General features: G+C 41.1%; 1 non-coding gene across 1 annotated transcript; it reads right to left on the minus strand.

Annotated features, from left to right (window-relative positions):
• Positions 1–3,990: 3,990 nt before the first annotated feature.
• On the minus strand, positions 3,991–4,098 carry LOC130942494 (small nucleolar RNA R71). The gene has a single exon (XR_009071062.1). It is a non-coding gene; the product is annotated as a small nucleolar RNA R71 (small nucleolar RNA).
• Positions 4,099–7,312: the final 3,214 nt, after the last annotated feature.

The raw sequence follows: 7,312 nt of genomic DNA on the forward strand, positions 1-7,312 counted from the left end.
CAAGATTACTGATGAGCGGATAATTTGTATGCTTTTTGGCATTGTTTTTAGTATGTTTTCAGTATCTTTTAGTTAGTTTTTAGTATATTTTTATTAGTTTTTAATTAAAATTCACTTTTCTGGACTTTACTATGAGTTTGTGTGTTTTTCTGTGATTTCAGGTATTTTCTGGCTAAAATTGAGGGACTTGAGCAAAAATCTGATCCAGAGACTCAAAAGGACTGCAGATGCTGTTGGATTCTGACCTCCCTGCACTCGAAGTGGATTTTCTGGAGCTACAGAAGCCCAATTGGCGCGCTCTCAACGGCGTTGGAAAGTAGACATCCTGGGCTTTCCAGCAATATATAATAGTCCATACTTTGCCCAAGATTTGATGGCCCAAACCGGCGTTCAAAGTCACCTCAAGAAATCCCAGCGTTAAACGCTGGAACTGGCACCCAAATGGGAGTTAAACGCCCAAACTGGCACCAAAGCTGGCGTTTAACTCCAAGAAGAGTCTCTACACGAAATTGCTTCATTGCTCAGCCCAAGCACACACCAAGTGGGCCCGGAAAAGGATTTTTATGTCATTTACTCATTTCTGTACACCCTAGGCTACTAGTTTCTTATAAGTAGGACCTTTTACTATTGTATAGAGAGCTTTTGATCATGTTTTTATGATTGAACCCTCTTTGGGAGGCTGGCCATTCGGCCATGCCTAGACCTTGTTCTTATGTATTTTCAACGGTGGAGTTTCTACACACCATAGATTAAGGTGTGGAGCTCTGCTGTACCTCGAGTATTAATGCAATTACTATTGTTCTTTCATTCAAATTCCGCTTGTTCTTTTACCAAGATATCACTTGTTCTTCAACATGATGAAGGTGATGATTGACGCCCATCACCATTCTCACCCATGAACAAGGCGACTGACAACCATTCTTGTTCTACAAGCATCTGAGGCTTAGTGAATATCTCTTGGATTTCTGATTGCATGATGCATGGTTGATCGCCTGACAACCGAGTGCTCGCCTGACAAACGAGCCAGCCATTCCGTGAGATCAGAGTCTTCGTGGTATAGGCAAGAACTGATGGCAGCATTCAAGAGAATCCGGAAGGTCTAACCTTGTCTGTGGTATTCTGAGTAGGATTCAATGACTGAATGACTGTGACGTGCTTCAAACCTGTAACCTACTGGGCGTTAGTGACAGACGCAAAAGAGTTATTCTATTCCGGTAGGGGAGGGAACCGAACCGGTGATTGGCCGTACTGTGACAGAGTATTGAGCATTAGCTTTCACTGCGAGGATGGGAGGTAGCTGCTGACAACAGTGAGACCCTATACGAGCTTGCCATGGAAAGGAGTAAGAAGGGTTGGATGAAGACAGTAGGAAAGCAGAGAGACGGAAGGGAAGGCATCTTCATACACTTGTCTGAAGCTCTTACACCAATGATATACATAAGTATCACTATCCTTATCTTTATGTTATTTTCGTTCATCATCATATACATTTGAGCTTGCCTGACTAAGATTTACAAGATGACCATAGCTTGCTTCAATACTAACAATCTCCGTGGGATCGACCCTTACTCACGTAAGGTTTATTACTTGGACGACCCAGTGCACTTGCTGGTTAGTCGTGCGAAGTTGTGTAATGCCATGGTATTAGGCGCACCAAGTTTTTGGAGCCATTACCAGGGATTATGAGAGTTGTGAAAAAGTATAGTTCACAATTTCGCATGTCAAGTTTTTGGCGCCGTTGCCGGGGATTGTTCTAGTTTTGAGCAAGCCTTTGGTAACATCAGAGCCAAGATCCGGCAACAACATCAAATTTTTGGTGTTATTGCCCGGGATTGTTCAGGCTGGACAACTGACGGTTCATCTTGTTGCTTAGATTAGGTATTTTTTTCGAAATTCTTGAAGATGAATTCTAGAGTTTCATGATGATTTGTTGAAATCTGGCTGGCTGAGAAGCCATGTCTAATCTGATTGGACCGAGGTTTCAACTTATCACCACAAGAGCTTGTTGATTTCGTATCAATCTTGCTTTTGGAGCAGTGATTTGCTAAGGCTTGGCTGACCTTTGGTCATGTCTAGTGTTTTGGACCGAAGCTTTCTTTGGAAGCTTGGCTGGCTGTGAAGCCATGTCTAATTCCTGGACCGGAGTCTTAGACTAGCATTGCACTGATTCCTGGAATTCTCATTAAGAATTTTGATACCTTCTTTTTCTACTTAATTTTCGAAAAAACACAAAAAAATTTAAAAAAAAAATCATAAAATTCAAAAATATTTCTTGTTTAAGTCTAGTGTCTCATCCTAAGTTTGGTGTCAATTGCATGTTTTTGTTATAATTTTCGAATCCATGCATATATTTCTTTGTTTTGATCTTTGAATTCTATTGACTTGAGTATTTTATGTGTCTCATATGCATTTTCAGTTCATTAGTGTCAGTAGTATACAAACTGCTAAGTTTGGTGTCTTGCATGCATTATTATTTGATTCTTGTTGCATTTTGATTATTAAAAATCCAAAAATATTTCTAATTTGTGTCTTTTCAAGTCAATGATACAAAGAATTGAAGATTCAGAACACACTGCAGAGGAATTATACAGAAAAAGCTGAGCATTCAAAAATGCCCAGTGAAGAAGGCAGACTGGCGTTTAAACGCCAGCCAGGGCACCTGGTTGGGCGTTTAACGCCCAAAAAGGGTGCATTTTGGGCGTTAAACGCCAGAATGTATACCATTCTGGGCGTTTAACGCCAGGATGGTGCCAGGAGGAAGATTTTGTTTTCAAATCAATTTTTTTCAAGTTTTTCAAAATCAAATCTTTTTCAAATCATATCTTTTCAATCAAATGTTTTCAAAATCAATTTCTTTCCTTTTTCAAAGATACTTACTAACAATTAATGATTTGATTGAACATTTTTTGCCTTTTCTATTAAGGAAGGTTTTATGTTTGAATCATATCTTTTCTTGTTAGGCAAGTCATTAATTTTTCAAATCATATCTTTTCAAATTGTTTTCAAATCATATCTTTTAAAACTGTTTTCAAATCATATCTTCTCAATCACATCTTTTTAAAACCATAACTTTTCAATCAAATCTTTTTAATCACATCTTTTTCAAATTAGTTTTCAATCAAATCTTTTTGATTTCTAATTTCAAATTCTTTTTCAAAAATCACTTGATTTCTTTCTCACTTTGAATTTTCGAAATTTTTCAATCAAATTTTCAAAATGTTTTCAAAATCTTTTGATTGAATTTTCGAAAATTCTCTTCCCTCCTTCCCACATCCTTCTATTTATGGAGTACTACTCCTTCTAAATGCACAATTCGAACCTTATCCAATTAAAGTTCGAATTCTTCCTCTCCTTCTTCTTACTATTTCTCTTTTCCTCTGACACTTCAAGGAATCTCTATACTGTGACATAGAGGATTCCACATTTTCTTTTTCTCTTCTCTTTCATATGAGCAGAAGCAGAGACAAAGGCATTCTTGTTGAAGCTGATCCTGAACCTGAAAGGACCTTGAAGAGAAAGCTAAGAGAAGCCAAAGCACAACTCTCTTTAGAGGACCTGACCGAATTCTTCAAAGAAAAAGAACCCATGGCAGCCGAAAACAACAACAATGCCAACAATGCAAGGAAGGTGCTGGGTGACTTTACTGCACCTACTCCCGACTTCTATGGGAGAAGCATCTCTATCCCTGCCATTGGAGCAAACAACTTTGAGCTTAAGCCTCAATTAGTTTCTCTAATGTAACAGAATTGCAAGTTCCATGGACTTCCAATGGAAGATCCTCATCAGTTTTTAACTGAATTCTTGCAAATCTGTGACACAGTCAAGACTAATGGGGTTAACCCTGAGGTCTATAGACTGATGCTATTCCCTTTTGCTGTAAGAGACAGAGCTAGAATATGGTTGGATTCTCAACCTAAAGAAAGCTTGGACTCTTGGGAAAAGCTAGTCAATGCCTTCTTGGCAAAGTTCTTTCCACCACAAAGATGGAGTAAGCTTAGAGTGGAAGTCCAAACCTTCAGACAGAAGGATGGAGAATCCCTCTATGAAGCTTGGGAAAGATACAAACAATTAATCAGAAGATGTCCTTCAGACATGCTTTCTGAATGGAGCATCATAGGTATTTTCTATGATGGTCTCTCTGAACTATCTAAGATGTCCTTGGATAGCTCTGCTGGAGGATCTCTTCATCTGAAGAAGACGCCTGCAGAAGCTCAAGAGCTAATTGAAATGGTTGCAAATAACCAATTCATGTACACTTCTGAAAGGAATCCTGTGAACAATGGGACTAGTCAGAAGAAAGGAGTTCTTGAGATTGACACTCTGAATGCCATATTGGCTCAGAACAAGATATTGACTCAACAAGTCAATTTGATCTCTCAAAGTCTGTTTGGAATGCAAAATGCACCAAACAGTACTAAGGAAGCTTCATCTGAGGAAGAAGCCTATGATCCTGAGAACCCTTCAATGGAAGAGGTGAATTACCTAGGAGAACCCTATGGAAACACCTATAATTCTTCATGGAGAAATCACCCAAATTTCTCATGGAAGAATCAAGAGAGACCTCAACAAGGTTTCAATAACAATAATGGTAGAAGAAACAGGCCTGGTAACAACAAGCCTTTTCCATCATCTTCTCAGCAACAGACAGAGAGTTCTAAGCAGAATACTTCTGACTTAGCAACAATGGTCTCTGATCTAATAAAGACCACTCAAAGTTTCATGAATGAAACAAGGTCCTCCATCAGAAATTTGGAAGGACAAGTGGGTCAGCTGAGCAAGAAAGTTACTGAACTCCCTCCTAGCACTCTCCCAAGTAATACAGAAGAAAATCCAAAAGGAGAGTGCAAAGCCATTAACATGGCCGAATTCTGGGAGGAAAGAGAGGAGGAGGACGCCACTGAGGAAGACCTCAGTGGGCGTGCACTAACCTCCAATGAGTTCCCCAATGAGGAACAATGGGAATCTGAGGCTCAAATTGAGACCATAGAGATTCCCTTGGACTTACTTCTGCCATTCATGAGCTCTGATGAGTATTCTTCCTCTGAAGAGGATGAGTATGTCACTGAAGAGCAAGTTGCTAAATACCTTGGAGCAATCATGAAGCTAAATGACAAGTTATTTGGAAATGAGACTTGGGAGGATGAACCACCCTTGCTCACCAAAGAACTGGATGACTTGTCTAGGCAGAAACTGCCTCAAAAGAGGCAGGATCATGGGAAGTTTTCTATACCTTGTACCATAGGCACCATGACCTTCAAGAAGGCCTTGTGTGACTTAGGGTCAAGTGTAAACCTCATGCCCCTCTCTGTAATGGAGAAATTAGGGATCTTTGAGGTGCAAGCTGCAAGAATCTCATTAGAGATGGCAGACAACTCAAGAAAACAAGCCCATGGACTTGTAGAGAATGTTCTGGTTAAAGTTGAAGACCAGTACATTCCTACTGATTTCATAGTCCTAGAGACTGAGAAGTGCATGGATGAATCCATCATCCTTGGCAGACCCTTCCTAGCCACAGCAAAGGCTGTGATTGATGTTGACAGAGGAGAGTTAATCATTCAAGTGAATGAAAAATCCTTGGTGTTTAAGGCCCAAGGATATCCCTCTGTCATCATGGAGAGGAAGCATGAAGAGCTCCTCTCAAAACAGAGCCAAACAGAGCCCCCACAGTCAAACTCTAAGTTTGGTGTTGGGAAGCTACAACCAAACTCTAAGTTTGGTGTTGAAACCCCACATTCAAACTCTAAGTTTGGTGTTGGGAGGTTTCAACACGGTTCTGAGCATTTCTGAGGCTCCATGAGAGCCCTCTGTCAAGCTAATGACATTAAAGAAGCGCTTGTTGGGAGGCAACCTAATGTTTTATAATTAATTATTTTCTTTTGTTATTTTATCTTTTTTGTAGGTTGATGATCATAAGAAGTCACAAAAACAATGAAAAAAGCAAAAACAGAATGAAAAACAGGAAGAAAAACAGCACACCCTGGAGGAGAAGAAACTGGCGTTCAAACGCCAGTAATGCTAGCTGTTGGGCGTTTAACGCCCAGTCTGGCACCATTCTGGGCGTTTAACGCCAGAAAGGGGCACCAGACTGGCGTTAAACGCCAGTAAAGGGTAAGAACCTGGCGTTAAACGCCAGGAATGGGCACCAGCCCGGCGTTTAACGCCAGAAATGGCTCAAAACGTGATTTTGAGCAACATTTGGTGCAGGAATGACTTTTCCTTGACACTACAGGATCTGTGGACCCCACAGGACCCTACCATCACTCTCTCTCTTCTTCCCCCATTCACCAATCACCTCAACACCTCTTCCCCAAAAACCCCTCACCTATCAAATCCCATCTTTCTCTTCACCACTCACATCCATCCTTCATAAAACCCCACCAACCTCACCCTTCAAATTCAAACCACTTTCCCTCCCAAACCCACCCATAATGGCCGAACCTTTACCCCCTTCTCTCCTATAAATACCCTTCTTCAACTCTTCATTTTCACACAACCTAAACACCCTTTCTTCCCCCTTCTTGGCCGAATACACCACCATCTCCCTCTTCCTCATTTCTTCTTCTTCTACTCCCTTCTTTCTTCTTTTGCTCGAGGACGAGCAAACATTTTAAGTTTGGTGTGGTAAAAGCATTGCTTTTTCATAACCATTATGGCATCCAAGGCTGGAGAAACCTCTAGAAAGAGGAAAGGGAAGGCAAAAGCTTCCACCTCCGAGTCATGGGAGATGGATAGATTCCTCTCAAGGGTGCATCAAGACCACTTCTATGAAGTTGTGGCCTTGAAGAAGGTGATCCCCGAAGTCCCCTTTTCACTCAAAAAGGGTGAATATCCGGAGATCCGCCATGAGATCCGAAGAAGAGGTTGGGAAGTACTCACCAACCCCATTCAACAAGTCGGAATCTTGATGGTTCAAGAGTTCTATGCCAATGCATGGATCACAAAGAACCATGACCAAAGTGTGAACCCGAATCCAAAGAATTATCTCACTATGGTTCGGGGGAAATACTTGGATTTTAGTCCGGAGAGTGTGAGGGTGGCGTTCAACTTGCCTATGATGCAAGGAGATGAGCATCCTTACACTAGAAGGGTCAACTTTGGTCAAAGGTTGGACCAAGTCCTCACAACCATATGTGAAGATGGCGCACAATGGAAGCAAGATTCAAGAGGAAAGCCGGTTCAATTGAGAAGGCATGACCTCAAGCCCGTGGCTAGAGGATGATTAGAGTTCATACAACGCTCAATCATTCCCACTAGCAACCGGTCCGAAGTTACCATAGACCGGGCCATCATGATCCATAGCATCATGATTGGA

This window comes from Arachis stenosperma, chromosome 7 (assembly GCF_014773155.1).
Source record: "Arachis stenosperma cultivar V10309 chromosome 7, arast.V10309.gnm1.PFL2, whole genome shotgun sequence".
NCBI lineage: Eukaryota > Viridiplantae > Streptophyta > Magnoliopsida > Fabales > Fabaceae > Arachis > Arachis stenosperma.